The sequence below is a fragment of the Topomyia yanbarensis genome, chromosome 3 (assembly GCF_030247195.1).
Source record: "Topomyia yanbarensis strain Yona2022 chromosome 3, ASM3024719v1, whole genome shotgun sequence".
Classification (NCBI taxonomy): domain Eukaryota; kingdom Metazoa; phylum Arthropoda; class Insecta; order Diptera; family Culicidae; genus Topomyia; species Topomyia yanbarensis.
The window spans coordinates 269,949,144-269,972,233 of NC_080672.1; the positions used below are offsets into that span (position 1 = coordinate 269,949,144).

At 36.6% G+C, this 23,090-nt stretch overlaps 1 pseudogene; it reads right to left on the bottom strand.

Moving 5' to 3' along the window:
• Positions 1–342: 342 nt before the first annotated feature.
• On the bottom strand, positions 343–17,557 carry LOC131687921 (protein disulfide-isomerase A3-like; annotated as a pseudogene).
• Between the last annotated feature and the right edge of the window lie 5,533 nt (positions 17,558–23,090).

Here is a 23,090-nt window from a genome sequence, read left to right on the forward strand (position 1 = left end):
CCCATACAAAAGGGGCATCATTTTTTGGCTTATCGAAGAAACTAATTATGCTACCCAATTCCTATGATTTGTCTTGACAGCTTAGAGATGTCAGAAAACAATTAAACTGGCAACGCCAGCTGATCGAAGCATGCTGGTGGTCTTGTTTTATTTTCATTTGGTTGTCAAATGCTAAAAAAAAACCATTGCAGATTCATAAAATGAAACGCAATTCAGATAATCCCGTTAAAATAGAGTTTTTACTCAAATATGGACGTCAGTTCATTGATGCTGCAGCTAACATAGAAGAAAAGTGTGAACAGGTGCGTTCATTAGACTGGATAGTTTCACCGGACATATTTTTTAAAAATCATCCCTTTTGTCATTCTTCGACAACCAATACAGCGTTGGGAAACCTCGGACGTTGAACGTTGGCGGAACATCATTGGCGGTGACATCCATCCTCACGACAGAAACATCCTCGTCTTTTAGTTTAGTAACCAGTTCTTCATAGATCGGCGTTAGCTTCTTGCACCATGAGGCATAGAATTCCATTAAAGTGTCCACGCCGTTGTCGATAACAACATTGTCAAAAATTTTACCGACAGGTATTTTTACCGGTGCATAATTGATTTCTGGCACTGGTTATGATTTGCCGTACGGTTCCAGGCTGCCTTCCTCCAGCGCGGTAGCAAAAGCTTGCAGATTTTCAACTCAATAAGGATAATTGCAAAAGATAATTAGTGCTTACCGTTACCAGCTTGTAAAAGCCATATCAAATCAATCATAGAACAGCATAGAAGTATTATGCAGCAGGAGAATCGCTTTTAGTAGGAACAAAATAGCGTACAACATGCAGCTCTAATCACAGGCTTTTTTGCAATGCTCCATTTCAGGGTTCGCGATGGGAGATATCTACTAAGTTAAATAAACAATGATTTGATACTTACGAGAACTCATCTTTCATGACGAACTTTTTATTTTTGCTAACATGAGCCAACGCCAGCGGTTTATCGCCAACATATAGTCATAGCCATATTCGCGCAGGAAATCCTTGGAGATAACGACAGAATTGACGCGGCCAACAAATTTCTTTGCAACTTTCAGATCTGGTTACGCCAATAATTAGTTCCTTTCGGATTCTTAACGCAATTCACAGCGTAGTAAACTACAACCAGAGGATTTTTGCAATCACTTGGAGAGTACGAACGCTATAAAGTCCATGGAAATTAAGTTTGACGAAACCGGTCAGCTCGTCCTTCGTCTTGTCACTGAACTTTACGAAATCATTTTCGCATTTGTTGGCCAGTTGCTTGGCACGGAACAAACATATCGCATCGGATTAGCCTTGTTTGTCAAGAACTTCTTTGGCAATGCTGTGGCCGAATCGTATGCGTTCACGTTGACTATCCGCGTATTTCAGGAAGACACTCTTCAAGTCCAATTCTTTCTGGAAGAAATCGACATCGCTGATTTCCTGTACTTTCATAAAAGCCTCAAATTCATCTAGTGTGGGCAAATCCTTGGAAGCTGGTTCCACGATAGATTTCATATACTTCGCGATCCATGTGTTCCATTATTCTCTTACGAAATTACGCCATTCTTGAAGTTTTTCAACGTAGGATAGCCTGAGACGGAGAACTTGCTACACGTATCTTTGCCTACCTCAATATAATCAACTTTGGCCAGGGCGATTGGTGAATCCTTACCGTGCACTAGTTTGGCTGCTTTGACGTACTCCGGTTTAAGCTTTTTTTAGAGTGGCCGCACCTGGTTAAAACAATCAATACATATTCGAATCCAGAAATCCACAAACTTAGTGACCATTCTCAAAACCGTTTATAATATACTTGTTTGGCTTTTCTGAACGTATGTCTATATTTTGTATTTGATTCAAATAATCTATTTCATTAAAAAAAAAAATTATGCAAACGCAATGTAAATGGTGTTCTTTTGAGGGTAGGCAGGTACCAGAAGTCCGAATACTATATTTCAAGGGAAATTTAGAATAGAAGGTAAGAAACAATGAGAACTTCTCTTTGGGGTCTTTCTCTTCTGTACATTACTCGGTCGTTTCGATATTTGGCGCGTATTAAGCCAAAGAGGACCAAGCGCCATTTTGAGAAACATGCTCTGAAACGCTATCGCATTCAACATATCACTTGCAATACCCATATCTATTTATTTTTGTGAACACAAATAGCAAACGAAAGCAAATAAGTGTTTCTTAACTTACTATGTGACTCGAAAATTATCTAAAAATGCATTTTAACATGAAAAATACTAGAAAAAATATGGTGCTCAGTTCACTTTGGCTTAACGCAGGTCATTTAGTACTCAACTCAGCTTTCGTCTATGATCGTTCGCATTTCGATCGTAATCCGAAACAAACCAATGAACTTCAAAACTAATAAGTGAAAATGTTATCCAACAGGATCACCGACTAATTACTGTAATTATTAAAGAAATCTCAAATTTTCGTCAACAGCTAACCAAAACAATTGCATGTGTCAATCGTTGCTAAAGAAATTCATCCGTGCAGCCAATTTTAACACTATTTCATCAAAGTACACTGTCACTTTGACAGTGTACCTCGGTGTACGATTGGGTAGCTTAAAACGTGTCCTCGAAAAATCGTCAGAGCATTCCGTATTAACATATTTGTATTTGCCATGACTTCGACCCGTTTTGATTCTGGATTGTTTACACATTTTTGGTTGCCAACGTTAGCAAACCGTGGTTTCTGTCACACCTATATATATACACTCAGGTTTTTTTTTTACGCGGGGGATACGAGCCGCGTAAATGAAAACCGCGTAAATGAAAACCGCGTAAATTTCAAAATCCGCGTAAATGAAAACCGCGTAAATTTCAAAATCCGCGTAAATGAAAACCGCGTAAATTTCAAAATCCGCGTAAATGAAAACCGCGTAAATTTCAAAATCCGCGTAAATGAAAACCGCGTAAATTTCAAAATCCGCGTAAATGAAGACCACTTAAATTTAAGAATCCGCGATAAAGGGAACCTCATTGATGGATACCGCGTAAATTCCAAAATCCGCGTAAATGAAAACCGCGTAAATTTCAAAATCCGCGTAAATGAAAACCGCGTAAATGAAAACCGCGTAAATTTCAAAATCCGCGTAAATGAAAACCGCGTAAATTTCAAAATCCGCGTAAAAAAACCGCGTAAAAAATACCGCGCAAAAAAAACCGCGTAAAAAAAACTTGAGTGTATACCTCATTGTTCATTCATTGAACATTAAACCACAGACAAACAGACATAACACTTCGAAGAATTATTCAGGAATTCCATCGATCAGATTTGAAAAAAATCATACTTGAATGCCACTGGCGCCATCTATCATCGTTTCTGCTCAATTTTTGCATTCACCTCATCGAAGGCAGCGATGCTCGTCACCTGTGACAGATTGATATTTATTTTCTTTAAATGCGGCTAATTCAAGTGCTAGTCATAACAACATGATCATTAGTTATAAAACCAGCGTTAACTGTTAAAATATTTTTCTAGCAATAAGCCATCGAATCGACTTCTTTACTATGTAGTAAATTTAGTTAACCTTATTCTCTAGAGTTTTTTCATTTACCACGCAGCATTGCATTGATATGATCTCATTTTAGTGCGATCAATTTGCTTCTGACATCCTCCATCTTTCGTCTCGGAGAATAGACAGATATTGCGAAAAGAATTATCCCGGTCATAATAGTTAAATGAAGATATATACATGTATAAATAAATGCAATTTATTTGTGAAATCAAAAACGAAGGCTTTTCTCTTTTCATTTGTCACGTTATCCACCTGTTAGGAACACTGCGCAACTTGAGGCGTTTTTCGTCTTCGGAAAAAAGTTTCCTCCACTTATTCTAAATCTTCCCACAGCACGTCCTTAGTATCAACATACTTTTTGAGCTCTGCTTCAAATTCTGAAGAATATAGATTGCGGATTCATCTGCAGCACATTCGGCAATGTAATCGATGGTTTCAGTTCCAAGGATGCGAAAAAAATATAATTGTCCGCGCCCCATATGTTAAATTTTTCACTTTTCACTGTCTCCAGCACCAGCTTTTGGTACTTGCTCCAAATTAGATCCTTGCAATGAAAAGTCGTCGCATAAAAGGTAAAGAATACGCTTGGAAGCATTTCATTTCGCGATTTGCAACAGCATGAGTTAGTGATTTGTATGACTCCATGATTTTGAACTTACCGTTGTTTAGAGTATTCAAGAAATAATTCACTATAAGTTATTAGAACACAATTAAAAGTCCAGCAACTATCAAAGATGTACCAGCAGAGCACAGCTGAATTTTGCTTTTTTCCTACTTTGACAGAAAATAAACACGCGCACAACTTCACACCCCGACTACTATGAGCTAACATTATATTGCGAACAGTGGCGCCACAGCACTTCCTGTGGACTTCCTGCACACTAATATATTTTTAAAAACCTTGTTTTCAACATGAGCGCTGGTGAAATTTAGAGTGTTATGTCTGTTTGTCTGTGATTAAACACACGCATACAAATAATCCCGTTCATAGACTTTTCTACGGCTCATGTACGTACACGCCACATGACACAAATACTACATTACAAGCTGGTGGAAAATAAAAAACAAAGACGGCAAAAGTAAATGGGATTGTTTACAACCAGGAAACTTCATTAGTGTTCGTGAGACCGGTCGCAAAGAACTCAATGGACATGAACTGACTCTTTCTATTGCACGAATGCGTAGACCTTAGCGAGAGGTTTGGGGTAAGCGCCCAATTGCTTTCCCATGAGTTTTCTAGTCCTGGCAAGAATTAACCGGCGGGGGGATTCTTTGTAATTATATACAGCTGCGCATCTAAACGACCCATAGCTAAGCTAAAACGTGAGATCGGAAGTGATTTTGTGTTCCTCCCATAGTTTACAAAATTTTGCAGTGAAATACAATATATTTAATAGAAAATCGAAGTTAATCGCTCGGTAGGTCGTTTCTCCTGTTGTGTTATGTGTTGGTAGGCAAAAATATCGTTGGAATAGTGTAATTTGACGTAGTGATTTTATCGTCACATCACAATTATTTTACTATGCATGTGCGCGACTCGAGCGAGCTACCAAAAAAATGTTCCCACTTAGCATCGACAGCGACATCTGAATTTGACTAGTTGATGCAACGATTTCACTGATTCCCAGTTAAACTCATTCCGGAACCGGTTCGGATATCTGAATGGAGTCTGCACCCGGTCAAAAAAATGCGGACGAAGATCATCAGGCGATTTAAATAGTTTGACGTTTGACTCAACTCACCTGTGCTAATTGCCCCTAGGAACAAATGCTATTTGCGAATGCGATTTAAAGGCAATTTCAATACTTAGACGACAAATTTTCTGGCGGCTGCAATGGACTTGGTTGTTTTTGCATTTTTCAAACATGGCGGTTAGTGTTATCCACATTATTCATATTATTTATCTTATTCAATTTTTTTATTGTTTTATTCATGTTATTCATGTTATTTGTTTCATTTGTTTTAATCATTTTATTATATTGTTAGTTTTTCCCAGTTCATATATTGTTCAGTTTCTTCATTTTATTAATTCGGTTTAGTCAGTTCTTTTAGTTATTAGATGACAGTTAGTTAGCTTGAAACAATTTAGTTTACTCTCTTAATTTCAAAACTTTTTTAATATTATCTGATTTTCATTTGAGCTAATTTGATTTGTTTTATTAATTTGATTTATATGGATCATTCTATTCATTTTATGAATAACTTTTTTTTGCTTCATAATTGTTTTGATTTTTGGTTTGTTTTGTTATTGTTTTTTAATTTATTCAGTTTATTATACGTGTTATACGTGCAGGACTCGAGGCTGTGCTTGTCTCACATATAGTTGCTTGCCAGCTTTTCGTGCGTTTGGCAATTTAATGAATAATACAACAGTTATATATATGAGAGGTGTCTCATCCCACTGATGGGTGGATTAAATCGGTTTTATGTATACATGTGTGTATATATGTGTATGTGTTTATGTGTGTATATGTACATATAAATGTTCAAAAAATGGTTGCATTATACACGGGATTGTTTTGTAGTGTACACATATAATCTATTAATGTGAAAAACTGATACTTCTGGATAGAAGTCAGATCTTCCTCCAATTACAGCTCCTTGGAGATCTCCAATGGAACAACTTACATAAGTCCAACAGGCAGTGACACCAGACTAGGAGAAACGGAAGCGCTGAGGAAAATACGGAGTCCATTGGTTCTTTTTTATTATTTCCCCTTTTCTTTCTTTAATAAGCAGGAATTCAAGAAATGTGGATGAGAGTTAAAGGAGACATAAATGGGAGATAGGAATGAAGGTAGAAAACTGAAAAATGGTAAGTTCTAGTACACATGTGTTATTTTATATATACAAATTGAACCATTATAATAAATACGCGTCGATTTCCTGCTTAAATGGAATCGAAAGTTTTACTGTAATGTTACAATCCAATTGATACAAACATTACAGTAAGGCGGGGCTAGTTGATGGAACGATGACCTCGGAACATGTCTGGCACTGTACACGAAATGGGTCATCGGAAAGTCAATTGAGCTAACACCTTCCTAAATCCGTGAACCAAGTTATTTGCATGAATGTTTAAATACATGCAAACATCTTTTTTCTGTAAATCACTACCAGCTAGTGGGAGATAGGAAGGTTAACACACACACACACATATACAGCTGCGCATCTAAACGAAATGGTTTGATCTGGGTGGCTTGAGAGTGAGGGAGATGTAGGATTGAATCAGCAAAATATTGAGCTCTGGGAGAATTCGGTTTTTGGTAAAGGTCGTTGTCCTGTTTCGACTTGATAACATACTTCCGGTTAGAAAACTCGAAAATTAACACTCGCAGTATAGCTGAGGACCTATCGCAATTTCCAATCCAATTTTGTCCTTGATCGTGAAAGAGTGCCAGCAGGACGAGTGATTAATTTGTTTCACGGTGTAATGTCGAGCTAATGTAAATGTCAATAAGCCACAGCTTGTGCGGTAAACGTGTGCGAGTGGTTTCTGAAAAGCAAGTTTAGTTACCCGCGAATTTCCCGCCGACTAGCATTTTCCGGACCGTTACGGATCTAGCGACGCACAAGTCAAAGCTCGTCTCACAGCGACACCGCCACTGTACGCTTCCACGCGTTCCCTGGTCGAACCACCCGACGCGCCAGTCGGAAAGGGCTGCTATTTTTTATCTTAAGGATGCAAAAATATAAAAATCAATTTAACAATTGCACGCGAAATAAATTTCTTTACGAAAATCTGCCCTTTTTGAAGAATTACTATTGAACTAATTGGTTGTGTACAAACACGACCACGGTGCAGCATTTTCCACGAACTCGAAGCACTATTTGCGAATTCGTTTTAACCAGTCGATATAAGCAACTCTTCAGGGCTCATTTATCCTAGAAATGGGATGGCTGTATTTTCGAAGTATAATTTTCGCGGTCGCGTCGTCTAAAAACTTTTTAATAGATTTTTAAATATAATACTAACATACAACTTTTGAAACCAACCTTTATAAGCGCTTTAGATGATTGTCACATTCAACCCTCTTAAATTACAACAAATGCCTTTCATTTAATTCCACTATAATACCGGTTAATTGCGCTATGATAGGGGCGGATCCAGGGGGTCTGAATTTTCGATTTTGAAATGAACATTGTAAAATACGTAATAAATTACAACGCCAAATTTTGGTTTGAAACGATTTTGAACTTGAAACTGATATAAAATTTCTCAACAAGTTGAATATCTTTAAGAAGGTCAGGACCCTTCTCCTGGATCACCCTCTGTAAACTAAAATTTATTAAAAAAAATTAAACGAATGACATTTATCTTAGAAGAGTTAATTCTATTTCAGTAATATTATTATGTTGATAAAAATGCATTTCTCAAGCCAGATGTTTCTGAACAGTATAAATGTTTCCTAATTTCTAAATACAATAGACATTAATTTGAAATCAGCCCATTAGGCCTAATTTAAGCTTGTATCTATTGACACCCGTGTCAATTTGAACATTTTAAATCTGCTTAATGCTTAAAAGTACTCAATGGGGTTTAAAATGGATCAATAAATTACTGTAATTACGTTATATGCATCAACTGTGACAAATAAAATGCACAGAATAACCGTTTAGGTCAAATAAGCGAATGCGAATAACATAGCAGAAAATGTAAATCGATGTGTCAATGCTTAACAACCCGCGTGGCAGCACCAACCGCCGATCAACAACCGTCACTTGTAAAGCACGATATTTTCTTCCTCACCTTGACTTAGTTTAACCGCTTCAGCAAGCAAAGTGCAGTAAACTCCTGAAACGAAAGAAATTCAAACAAATCGAACAAAACTCAGCCGCCACGCCGCGACTGGAGGTGCGAAAAACCAATAAAGCTTACGAGTCCGTAAGCTGCCTCCAACATCACTATCATGTTGATTGATGTACAACTTCGCATGATTTGATTTAATGGAACGCATCTCACGAAGCATTATTACTATTTGTGTTCTTGGTGAGTGAGCCGAAGAGAAACTCAGCCAAACGTTTGTTCACAGTACCACTCAGCGAATGAGTAGGATGAGAATTGTGGTAAGACGTATCACAATAATAACCTATTCGTTCATAAATGACGTCAATATGTAATCACTTTAAATACACTAATTTCATGCACAAGGCAGTAATAGTTCTGTGGTATCGTGTCAAACTTAAGCTATGGCGTCATAAAAAAGACAAATGTATGATCAGATATAAGTAAGGCACACTGCTTATATTTTCACTTCCGGGTCGATTCTACTAAAAAGGATGCCCATTAGACCGGCAACATTTTTTTTCGAAACACTATTAAATCAAACGGTCATTGGCTTTACATACCAAATATAAGCTTTTTCCGAAAAGTCTAGTTCACTCACCAGAGTTTTCTCAATTTTGTATGTGAAAATATATGAAAAATAGGCAAAAGAAACAAGAAATTCAGTAAAAAATGCCAGTATCATCTTGTACATTTCGCAAACCGCAGATATATAGCGTAAGGTGTAACGATCAACATTGCCGAAGACTGCAAATTGATCCGATTTTTCAGTAAAAAGATATTCTCATATAAAGTTATGCGTTGTCTCTCTTTCTCGCATATGCTTGAAATAGGAAATTTGGTCTTCAACCTCCAATCAATATGCAACCTTCAACAAAGCTGTTCGTTATAAAATAAGCTTTGCGGCCACAGGTTTTGAGAAATTCAGAGTTACTGTGGATTTTATTATATTATTTAAAGTTTTTATTTCCGTGTTTCCATATATACTACTATAGAAACTTGAAACCTCTTGTGAGTGAACTAGAGCTATCAGAAACAGTTCATATTTTGCATATGATTTGTGCATCCAATTTGAATTTGCAGTGTTGTCTGAGAATTTCAGCACATTATTTATAAGGTGTACAGACTATCCTGTGCGATAACCGGTTTATACAATGCCTCCGGCCAATCGGGATGTTTATGTCACCGATGACGAGCTTAACATTACGCCATAGGCAGCTATCATAGACATGCTCCAGCTGCGCATAAAATGCATCTTTCTCGGCGTCGTGAGGTCAGTGCACATTGATAACGCTCTAGTCGAAGAAATGGCCTTTGATCCACACTACACACATCTTTTTGCTGATCGCCTGCCACTTGATCACGTGTTGGCGCATTTTGCCCAGCTCTTGTGCCGTCGCTCGATCCCCGAATTTCCACACCTTTTGCCCCGTCTAGCAAAGCTCCTCCAATGCTACGGTTTTGAAGTTGCGAGTTTTCAGCTCGTCCTTTTCTGCTTGATTGTTAGTAAAGTGGTGTTTTTGGGCCACTCGTTGAACTCGACCTAACCTGTCTCATAGTCCGCCACCCAACATAACTGACACCTGCGACAGGTATTTAGGTAGGGTTATAGCACCCATGCCCGCTCACACCATCCCATTTCGCTATTACTGCAGAACACGGTAGTACTCGGCCGATCGCGGCCTACAGATTAAATGTCATCAATAGACCCGCCAACATTTTTCAAAAATCTAAGATTTTCATCAAAACCCACCCCAAACCAAATTTCTAGCTTCGCCACTGAAGTCAGTATTTAAAAGTTTTTTCCTGTAAAGTATGAATATGATGTCATTTCCGATTATCAGACACCCTACATAATAAAACATTCAAGCCAAATCGGTTATCACTTTGTAGAGGTTATGTACGCTTAGCTAATCTATAGTAAACAACAGATTGTAAATGTTTCACCTATGTATCAAAATGTGCCTCTATCATTCGCTTAATTCTATAATCCCGTTCTGTGTTTACGTACAAGGTTTCTTTGGATATCCCGGTTGCTATCTTAGTCTGGAATTCCCATTGGTTTTTTTTTGTTGAAAACCTTAAAAAAGTGCGAAATCAAGACCAAATCCTAGCCTAAACCGGTGACAAAGACAAATAAAAACAAGTTTATCAAATCAAAATCATCATTGCCAAATACCAATAACATGAATCCATCACGCGATTTTCGAAACAAAACACGTTCGAGTCATAAACAATGAAATAGCAGTCTGAGACGGTGTAAACATGTCGAAAATAAAACAACAGTTACTGATAACCTTCCTTGGTTTATAACGTTTAGCGAAATGTTCAATTATGGTGCTTATCAATAATGTGTCATTCGATGGCGAGCGAGCCCCCCAGCAACGTTCGCGAAATTGATATTTGTATATTTATATTTATGTAATAGCTGGCGCACTTCTTGCTCTGATTAGGATGTTTTATTGAATTAGCATGATAAGGAAGAGATTTGGATTTTGTTTATGAAGTAAATTTAATAAATAGAAGCGCTTGAGCCCACGTTAGGAGTAAAAGAAAAATGACGAATTTCGCGCCAAATCGTATTCAGAGTTGGCAGTACCCTCCCAGATTCTAATGAAACTTCCTGTACATGAAGACTTTGTAACAAAAAGTCACTTTGCATATTTTGTTTTTCCAAAGATGATCTGGACTGTCTTTGGAAAAGGGCCAAACATTTTTTACAAATGTTTTCAAATGGCTATAGTCTAAAAATGACAAATCCTACAAAAAAATGTTGCAGGAGTGGTTTTCACAAAATTACTCAAATTTTCGAATAAAAATATTGAAAAAATTCTTCATTGACTCCTACACTGAAAAAAATCGATTTTAAAAATTTAAGGTCGATTTACAAAAAAAACAATTTTTGATTTGGATGAAATTTTGTTCCAAGTTAGATAATTATATTCTCTACCTACCGTCAAAAATTCAAGTTGGGCAGTTCAAGGTTCAAGGAAAAAAAGTTATTTGAAAAAAACTTTTCCTTGTCCAAACTGAATTTTTTTGTTCAGTATATTTTTATCGAAAACTAAACCAATGAAAGTCATAATCATCTCAGAATCCAATAAAACTCAGTTTGTGAGAAGATATTGTCTAATTTAGCAACTAAGAATATTTTTATTAAGGGGTTAATTACTTTTTCATTTTTCATGAAATCGAATCGAGAATGTTTTCCTAAATTTTTAGAAAGATCCGAGAAATAGATCGAAAGTTACAGCGCTTCCAAGCGCGCTTCGTCTACCAAGAGCAGTGGTAATTTGAAATTTTAAACTCGATTATCTTGAAATGTCGATTTACTAAACATGGTTTTCCGTGATCACGATTGCCGAAAAACTACTCAATCAATTTTCTTATTTTTTTCAATTGATCGTAATTAATTTTTCTCGTACTTTAACGAATCCTTTTTTATTCATAAATTTTTGATTCATGGATAAGAATTTTTTAATACAATTTTTAGAGCTTAAAACAGCGATTTTTTTACTAAAAACGTTCTCGAATGCAGAAAAGAATTATTATTTATTCAACTAATCGTTAAGGTACGAGGAATACTAATATACTAATGGATTTTTTTGAGTTTTGAGATTTTAGATGATCTATTGATCTCCAATAGTGATCACCGCAAACCTCTTAAATGAAAAAGGGTTTCGGGGAAAAAAGCCATAACTCCGCCAATTATCAATTTATTTATTTATGCTTGTTTATTTTACTGCAAAATGTACTACCAAAATATTATAAGTTTGAGGTAATGAAATCAATGCTTTATTCCTTTACGTATATTCAAACTTTCTTGACATTTTTATCACTAAAAGGTATGTAACCCCTTAATCAAGAATCCCATTGAAAAGAATTCATGTCGTTAAACAAATATTCCATTACTTTTTTTTCTTGTTTAGTGCGGAGGAAGAATCAGAGAAAGAATTAACCACCACAACATTATGTATTGAATTTTATATAATTATTTATTTATTTTTATATATTACATTTGTTTTAAAACTATCTTCATGCATGCTATTTTGTGATATTTCTATACAAGGAAAATATTTTTGGTTCATCTTCTGAATTAGAATCCCTTTTCGTCTCTACTTTGCCCCCAGGAATAGGCACAAAACTGTGGAATTTTTGAGTTTCAGATATTGTTTTGGCGTTATTATACAGCTCTTAGATTTCGTCTAACATTTTGTTATACTGTTCAGTGAATATGCAGCAGAAAATTAATTTTGTGATATTTTTATCAGTTTGTTCAACTGCCCAGTTGTATAACTCTCGGGAACTTGTTACGGTATTTTCATAGTCGCGAGCAAGTCTGGCTCTTTTTGCCATTCGCTTGAGAGTGCCACCAATAGCTTCACAGGGTCCTTTTCCATGGGATGCTGCAACAAAATGCCATTCTGCGCTTAACTCATACTTTGACTGGAATCTACACAAGCTTGCAAAGTTGTTCTTATTTTTGTACTGTGCTGCTGCTCCATAAGACATAAAATAAATTTTAGAAAAGTTTCTCAATTGTTTCATAAAATTTATCAGTTTTGAGAGGAACAAATGAACTGCAGTCTTCGAGTCTTCTTGTCTTCCAGTCTTCATTCAAGTTTGTTATGAATATATACCAAATTCGTTACTGATACTGTTTGCATGTATCAGGCAACTATCAGCTGTATCAGTTTTCGATAAAAATACACTGAAAAAAAATTCAGTTTGGACAAGGAAAATTTTTTTTCAAATAACTTTTTTTCCTTGAAAGTGCCCGACTTGAATTTTTGATGGTAGGTAGGAAACAATTACCCAGCTTGCAACAAAATTTCATCCAAATCAAAAATGGTTTTTTTGTAAATCGACTTAAAATTTTTAAAATCGATTCTTTTCAGTGTACGAGTCAATGAAGGATTTTTCACAATTTTTTTTCAAAAATTTGACTAATTTTGTGAAAATCACTCCTGCAACATTTTTTGTATAATTTGTCATTTTTAGACTACAGCCATTTGAAAACATTTGTAAAAAAAAGTTTGGCCCTTTTCAAAAGACAGTCTAGATCATTTTTGGAAAAACAAAGTAAGCAAAGTGGTTGCAAAGTTCTCATGTACAGAAAGTTTCATTAAAATCTGAGAGAGTGCTGCCAACATTTGTTCGAGTTGGCGCGAAATTCGTCGAATTCTCAAAAGGGTGAAGCGTGAAGTGGCGATGTGTGTCAAAGGGAGATGGAAAACTAGAAAAAAAAATCTAATTTAACGTGTACTTGTATACTTTGCAAAACAAAGTCGAGCAAGTTAATTTAGAAAAAAAATTTAACTCTGCCATTTTTCAACCGATATTGATGATGAATAGGTAACAAACAAAAACACTTGTTTAAAAGCATGTTGAGCAGTTTACATGAAAAATCGCAAAATAATAGGTGTTTTCATGTTGCTACCGTTGAAAAGGTATTTTCTTCTCCTTTTCAGAGCACCCAAAAAATTTAAAATCACTTGAAAAATTACCGCTTAGAAATATTTCTTGTGCCGAAGGTCGCGAAAAATAGTTTTTTGCTATAAATCAAGATTTTGAGGGCATGCAACATTTTGCATAGTTTAATTTGTATTGCATATTCATTATTTGTTGTGTGCATATTTATTTCGAGCTAACCTCTAAATCCAACTTTTAATTAAAATTAAATCATCCTCTTGAAATATTTGCTAAAAATTTGCAAAATTCACAAAGTTAACCGAAACAGGACGCAACGGCGCTTAATAAAACTATGTGCTAAAAACCAACAATTACTGCCTCATTCAGCATGTAAAAAAATTGAAGACACTACTCTATCGTGTCAGTACACCCAAAATCCGACGAGTATGTTTCTATTACTTTTGGGTAAGATTCTATTGTCTTTTCGGTAACAGACCATGCAATTGCGCATTGCGGTATTAAACTCATATTCCCGCAAAGGTAGTAAACGGTGGAATGAAGAATTTCGATTGCTGTTCATGTATATGCATCACAAAATCAAACACTTTTTCAGTATGTGTCAACCTCGGCTCTGTTCGCATGTAGAATAATTCGGTCGATTTCTAAGATAGTATTAGTACCGAGTCAAACCAACCGGAATCCTGGCGGATATCCAACCAAATTCAGGCTGGAATCTACCCCAATATTGGCAGAAACCAGCCAGAATTACGGATTTTTTTACTGGGTAGGTTGGATACACCCAAAACTCGGCCGTAATACCATTACGGTAATAAGAAAAAATTGCTCTAATAGCAAGACATTTCATGCTAAAACGGTCCCAATAAAACATTCCCCAAACAGCAATACCAACACATTCAAATCTTCTCTGCGTCGCACTCATGTTTCATCAATTCTTATTCAATAAATATTAACGCGTCGGATTGTCTGGAAGTGTGTAGAACTTCGCTTGTCATTGTATTGCGCTTCAAGCGGAGTAAACACAATGGGGATAAAGACGAGGTTTGATTTTTCTACGCGACACATTCCGTATTTGAAGATCGGCTCACACTCGGCTAGCTTCAAAGCACAGTCAGAAAAAAACGACTCAGAATAGTGGTGGGGTACTTCGGCCGGTGTTAAATTGAAATTTCTTTTCTATCACGGACGTTAACAGCATGATAGCAACTGCACAAAACAAGAACAGTCCTTCCCGTCATTTACGGGAAGCAAGACCTATGGTTTGGATCCACGTGTCCGAACCGAGGGTCCGGATCCAGACACTTGTCTGGATCTAAGCAACAAGTCTGGGCCTGGTTCAGGTCCGTACTTGGAAAGGGGATGGGTTAGATCCAGGTACTGGTCCGGATCCGGTTACTGGTCCAGATCCGGGAACTGGTCCGGATCTAGGTACTGGTCCGGATCCGGGAGGTTCGGATTTGGAAACTGGTCTGGATCCGAGAACTGGTCCGGATCGGGAACTGTGTCGGATCTGGCAACTAGGCCCGATCCGGAAACTGCCTAAAAATTTCTTATCTATTTGCACTGAAATGGTAAATCATACCTTCAAATCCTTTTCTTAGCACAAAAATACACCCAAAACTCGGCCGTAATACCATTACGGTAATAAGAAAAAATTGCTCTAATAGCAAGACATTTCATGCTAAAACGGTCCCAACAAAACATTCCCCAAACAGCAATACCAACACATTCAAATCTTCTCTGCGTCGCACTCATGTTTCATCAATTCTTATTCAATAAATATTAACGCGTCGGATTGTCTGGAAGTGCGTAGCACTTCAGTTTGTTGAGGTAGCAAAGAGTTGTAGTCAAGTAATGGCAATGAGTTAAAAAAGAAAAGAGAAAGGGTGTCTTCTATTATTTTACATACTGTATATCAGTTATCCACCATAACTATTAAATATTGCACTGATACATTCCTTTATTTTAGCTGGAGAAACTATTTATGGTAAATGCAATATAAAAACTCTGAAAAGTTAGAATAGGCCTAGTATTATAATACGTAATTCAGAAATACGGTGGTACACATTATCGACATGCTTTCTCCGATAAACTATCACAATCAAAACAAACTTCTTGCATCCAGCATACAGGAACGAATCAGCAATGCGGACCTACTAAAACATACCCTTGAAAATTTGTTGCAATTTCATGTATAAATATTGAATTATTTCAAATTATTGAACTGATTGCTGATTGCTAAATCAGTTATTTAACTGATTCATCTGTACATAAAATTCGGCTCGTAACAATGCCATGTTTGATGTAAAACTAGTCATTACCAGGTGTTGCCCTTCGCATGATTATTTCCTGCAAGTAAAATACTGGGTGCTTTTTTTCAACAGCTGATGAGTTTCTTTCATGTACGTGATGTTAACGTTTTTTTTGATCGGCTGAAAGAAGTAGAATATTTCGTTTTACAAATCATGCGATTGCGCCCATGATCTGGATACCACATTGTTTTTCGATAAGATGAAATTTGGCACGTCCAAGAGACGATTATTGGATCGTTGTGGTGAGAAGAGATGCACAGAATAGAATATTTATTATAGTTAATTTTATAATTTCATACTTTATTCTGAAAAAGGTTATAGATAATATAAATAGCTTCATTTAAAAGATGTTCAAAAAATAATGCGGTCCTTTCCCTGATAGTACCAAAATAGGCGCAGTACCCTAAATACACATGTGCAGAGTGGTACAAAATAAAATTGTTTTGATTAGAAAACGAAACTCAGCATGACACCTGGCGAATATTTTATACTCGCGAAACGAGATCTTGATTAACTGTTCATGTTTGGGGACTGACCAACCCGTGACATCATGTCTTTATCTGTTCGTCGAGACAAACATTGTTTTACAGCGTTCGACAGCAACAGATTATTGTCAATTAGTGATACCGCTTAAAAGAAAATACGATGCTGAGTGATGCGTTTAATTTTGCGTATAATCATAGAGCACGCCATGTGTCATACGATATTAAGACATTCAATGTTTATTTGAATGAGAAATTTTTTTGCAAATGAAAGTATGCCGATCAACGTGACTATCAGGTAATGGTATATAAAAGGAATAGTTTGTGTCAGCATTTATCGTTACTGAACAAACATGGTTTACGATTGTTACGAAATATGACGAAACTAGCTTTGGGCTGTTACTCTGCTCAGAAATCAATAGCATTATTTCGGTTTTCTGTTTTAGCTGGCATATCATCTGGAAGTCATACCACTTCATACTATCTTGCTTATTGCATTGCATATCATTACTCATTGACCTCCCAATGCCAACATTCCAGCTCTATTTTAATGCTTCCATTGTCGCACAGTGGCACCTCTTCATACATAGGATAGAAGCACTATTCTTTGCCCCTCTTCTAATTTTGTCGCTCCTCTAGTGGAGCATTTGATAATTATTATATTATATTTACTGTTTGAGTTGTTTTAGGTGCATTTGAAAGAGCTAAATCAAACAAAAAGAAATGCACAAGTTTCATTTGTTATTAAAGTAGAATACTTTTTAAGTTTCAATACTGAAGTGAAATTTTCCCAGTTGTTAAATACGAATAACTTTCTTTCTACTGAATGAAATCGCAATATTTTTGCACTATCTGATCGAAAATATGTGCACATGTTTTGAATTAAATTTTACAAAATGTACGAAAGGCAGCTGGCATCATAAAAATTTTAATAATTCGATTTTTATGGGACATCCTCACCGATTGCTGCGGGTTGGCCATCTTTTTGTTGTCGGACATATTTCACTGTAAGTAGGGCTTTGGGTGAAGCAAGAAACTAGCTTTTGAGCATCTTTGAATTATAGTTTTAGTAATTAGTTATACTTTAAATTTTTTCTGTAAAAAATAAAGCAGGAACTAATTTCCAACTAATATAGAAATAGATTAGAATGGTTGATGCGGAGATCATAATGTCCAGCGTTGAAATATAGCTATTTCTGCCGAAGAGGGTTAAGTTTTCCTTAACCTAACTATATTCAATACAAATAAACTACGCGGGGTAAGAGAAGCCAGGTGAAATCAAAATATCAGCATATTAATTAGAAAAAAATATTAATCTTATAAATAAATCCAAGCGCTCTCCATTGCGCGATTTCACAAATAACAAAATTATCAACCTGTGACGCTAGTTCATCCTCTCTTCTCGGAAATACCCAGCAAGTGGGTGGCGAGGTAGAATTCTTATGGTAACGATGACTTGCCAAAATCGGGCAGAGTCACTTTTTGCTTGTTGGTCATGCCGTGCCGCTACTGGTAAAAAAAAATGTTGCGAAAGCAACTCAACGCAGATCGCGCGAATTTCTGGAAGCAAATACGCCAATGATTGCTGCGATCTTGCGATTCTGCCCCCAGATCTCTGCTGCGAAGTTAAAAATCGTTCGATTTGCTTGCTCAACTTTCTTGTATATCCTCTTTGAGTTCACCTGTACCTGACGCGTGCAAACGGTAATTTTTGCACCTTTCGGCTAAAACTGCGAGGTGGGCATTGACGCCAGTAGCATTTGCCCTCTATCGCTTTTAGAAAAGAGGAAAAAGTGAACATCAGTATTATTTACCAATAATGAGGATCTTGGTACACATAAACCTGAGTGGCGGTGACGTACCTACAGACAGGCTGCTCCGAGGGGAAGAAGACAAACAAATGATCAAGCACTATAAGAGCTGGTGCGATCATGCTCGAAATACCGGAAACAAACAGGCGCTAACCAGTCTTTGGTGTTGACTGTGGCTGTGGTTATCGCGTGATGCTGCGTTAATTAAAGCAGAATGACTTTTAATTTTCGTTGGTATGTTTTCTATGGAAAGGTGTCTAGCGTTATCTAGTTCCGCCAAAACATTAAGATAAGAGGTTGTTCGAAGAAAAACATAAAAGAAGTTGTCAGTGGCGTAGCCAGAAATTCGGTTTGGAGAGGGCAGGGGTTTCATGAAAATTTAACATTTTCAAAGAGCTTAAATTTAATGTAAGTTTGATAAATTATTGAAGCCATTCCAGTCCACAAATAAGAAAAAATAATATAGAACAGCTTTCAATCCTCCATAGATTACTTTCTTTTATGATATGTAAATGAAGAATGCTCACTTATGAAGTGAATTGAATGATCGAAAACTTTTGAAACGGTTAAGATCACATAATTTCGAAACCATCAGAAGTTTTAAAAACTTGGAATAAGTTTTCTAACATAAAACAGCTCATCTTTTGGTACAAGAACTTTAGTGAAACTAGATTTAATTATGGAAAATTAACTCTTAAAAAATAATAAAAGTCTTGTCGTTATCAGAAAAGTTGTTGCTAATGTCATTTTAAACTACTTTGTTGAAAAGATTAAGGCTACATGTATGCAGCATATTAAGATATAAAACGATATTAAGCAAATTTTTGCTCAAAATTATTTCATATTTTCTTACACATAGTTTGTTGTTGCTAAATTAAATGTCTCGATATATTAAATCTAATCAAATGTATTCAATAGGTGCAAATTTGTCGGTCATTGTATCCGGTGACGCGGTTTAAAGTATGCTGGGACAGAAGCTGCTGATGAAGATAATCTCAAATTATTTTCGATCTGACATGTTTAAAGAGCCGACAGCTAGTTGTGCAATTATTTACGAACGATAATAATGCTACATAAGGATTCAGCTACGTACTATAGCAGCACAAAAAACATACTTTGTAATCGAGATACTTTCGCGTATCCACTAATAACTCGAAACCAAAGCTACACAAAGTTCATTTGACAGTCGGTGTGGGCCATGTTGCCAGAACTTCGGTCGAAATTAGATTATTTGCCATGGTGCCAATAATCACATTTTGTGGTTTTTAACCATTTAAGTATTATGATGGTACAGTTATATGGGAAATTCCTATGGGACCACACTAACCAATTGAAGTGAATTCGGGATGCAATTCAACACCAGGCAATTGAAGCATTGCATCAATCATTTCAAATTTGGAAGATGGTGGACATGGGTCAAGAATTTTATGAGGAAAAAGTGTGAAATTATGAAATTAACTGTGAACATTGGCAAGTTCTCCCAGCGCCAAAACCGTCCGAGGTGGCCAATGTGATCAAAGCGACTACTGGCCTGCAAATCAATGTAATTTAACACCAATTTTAATAAGTTTTGCATCATCTAGGTATCATGGTGCTTCCAGTTTATATGGGGATTTACTGTATTACCGCGCTTCTTATCCAGTAACTCCGGATCCGGATGTCATATCAGAAATAAATTCAAAAGCAATTCGCGACTACGAAGCTGATGTTGACAGCTTGTGTGCGTGCAGCTCATGTAAACAAATGGATGATGAAAAATGAATAATTTTAAACGTGTCGTTTTCAACGGTTTTTTTCATAAATATATGAAATTGTTAGTACAAATCAATACAAAAATCATCAAACGAGCTAATTTGGTAATGAAACGAGTAAAAATGTCGTAGAACATGTTTATTTTGCGTCCTCAACATTACGCATTTTTGTGAAGCAAAAAACAATTTTCAAACTGATAAAAAGTATTGAAAAGTCGCCCAAAATTTTATTTACAGAATGAAAAGCAATATGTATCCAAGTTATGGTAAAAATTTCTCTCAATACAATTAGTTTGTTATGGTAAAATGTGTATTTTTCGTTTGCCATATTTATACCGCCAGGAGCTATCAATGTATATGGAACAAAATTAAAAAATATACTGATGTGCAGGTTATCTGCAGTTTTTAACCACGCAGACGGATGTCTTTAACCACGAAGAGGATATCACAGTAATGGCGAATAAGATTTTACGACTATATACTTGCATATAGTTTGCTTGAAAGAAACACGGGTGGGTTTTGAGCAGTTGAACGCTATCTAGGTAGTTTTTGGCTGGGCAGATGTTTCCGCTTGTCATCAGGAGCAATACACACCGGTCAAAATTCGGCGATTCCGAATTTTCATACTTCTGTTCAGAAACACGAATGTCTTTATAGTTATACTTTCAGTGAAATTCGACCAGTTTATAAGAACTTTTCTTCGCGTTCTCTAGCAAAAAAAAACTACCAAACTATATCCGTTACGCTTTATTGGGATGATTCTCTATTGGCTCATACCATTAAAATCACTTTTCAATATATTTGTATATTAAAAATCACAATTTGCAATTAACCAAGAGGAAAAGCTATACTAAAACGTGAAATTCTTATTCCATATTTTCTGCGAAAGAGCTTTGACAAAGGTTTGGTGGCTTAGTAGAAAGGTTTAGCGGAAGTCTATTTAACCACTTTCACTTATTTACTTAACTCAATATTCTAGAAAATTTGAAAATGTTTCATTTGAAAACTGACGAAAAATTAACATCATTTGTTTACATTTGCATCACCCACAGGCACAACTTTTGTAGATGGCGACACCGTACCTTCGATGACATGAATGAATACTTAATCACCTAGTCTCTTAAAGGGTGAACACGAAATTATTGCGACACATTCAACAGGGCATAACTTTTTTACCATTGGGTAAAAAAGTTATGCACACTTTCTCATTGGTGTGTATTGTTTACATGCTGTCAAACTCGAAGTCGTGTTTTTCGATTCAACGAAAATGGAGGTGAACCAACGCGAGTCGAGAGAACAAATTATTTCCAAACACCTGGAATTTCCTGACCTGTCGCACCGGCAGTTGGGAAATGTTGAACATTTCATGAATGAACATTCACTCCAGAGTGTTGAAGCGGTTCCAGGAGTGGTTGACGTTGGACCACGGCAAAGGAGCTGGAAGAAAACCGGGACCGGAGAACAAAAAGACGGAGGGAAAGGTGAAGCGAATGATTAAAGCAAATCCCAACGTCTCAAGCCGTGATTTGGCTAAAAGGATCGGCATGTTGCAGAACTACGTCCAGAATGCAAAGAAGAGAGCTGGACTACATACAAGGTACAGAACTTCCCAAACCGCGATGAGTGGCAACAATCGACGGCTAAAACTCGGACAGGGAAGCTCTACGAGAAGATGCTGACAAAATATGGCTGCTGTGTGATGGACGACGAAACGTATATAAAAGCCGATTTTAAGCAAATTCCGGGGTTGGAGTTTTTCACCGGCAAGAGCAAGTTCTATGTGGACGACAAATTTAAGAAGAAGAAAATGTCGAAGTTCGCCTCCAAATATCTCATTTGGCAGGTTATCTACTCTTGCGGACTGAGGAGTGAGCCTTTCGTGACAAAGGGCACAGTAAATGGCGAGATCTACAAATCTAAGTGCCTCGAGAAGCGCCATTTGCTGTTCTTGCAGCAGCACGACGAAGCTCCGGTATTTTGGCCAGATTTGGCATCATGCCACTATTCTAAAAGTGTCCTGGAGTGTTATGAGGCCAATTCTGTCCATTTTGTTCCAAAGGACATGAATCCGCCAAACTGTCCGCAGCTGCGCCCGGTGGAGCAGTACTGGGCAATGATGGAGCGGGAACTTCGGAAGAGCAAGAAGACAGTCAAAGACGAGAAGGACATGTTAAGAAAATGGAAAAAACTGAGAAACTGGTACCGGACGACACTGTAAAGACTTTGATGGAGGGCATCAAGCGAAAATGCGTTCAATTTTACACTCAAGTCTCCATCGATTAACTTTTCTTTTGATTTTTGAAGTAAATATATGTAACTACCCTAAAATTTTAGTTTGATTTTAAACATTATAAGAAAATTGGCATGACATTTTCGGTGTCGCAATAATTTCGTGTTCGCCCTTTACCCCTCGCATATTCTGCTTATTGCATATTTGCTGTGTTGGCAGCACTACCATTGCACACTGGATATCAAATATGCTTGTCACAGTCCATCTTCATCCTCGTTGTGCAGCAGTCGTCTGTAGAGGTAAGTTTTGCTCTTGTGTCTCTCGTGTCGAGTGAATTCTTCCGAAGTCATGGTATTTCACAGAACGGAATAAGTTTCGGCACTATGAGCCTCTGTTGAACAGTCGATTTTCAATGTGATTGCAAAACCTTTCTATAAGAAAAACAATTCGATCACATGTGAATTTCCCATATACAATATATGGGAAATTCACATGTGATCGAATTGTTTTACTCAACTCCGGAACCAATACTTCGTTCAAATGAAATTCGGTAGCAATCAATGTGAATATTATACCCTTCATTTAAGGTTGGACAGAGAAAGGGTAAAATTTGCAAACGAAAAAAGCAGTTTTTTTCCACACCGTAAAATCAATCAGCAGTACTGTAACAACATTCTACATACGCTGATTGATTTTTATGAAGATCTGACATACGGTGTGGAAAAAAACTGCTTTTTTCG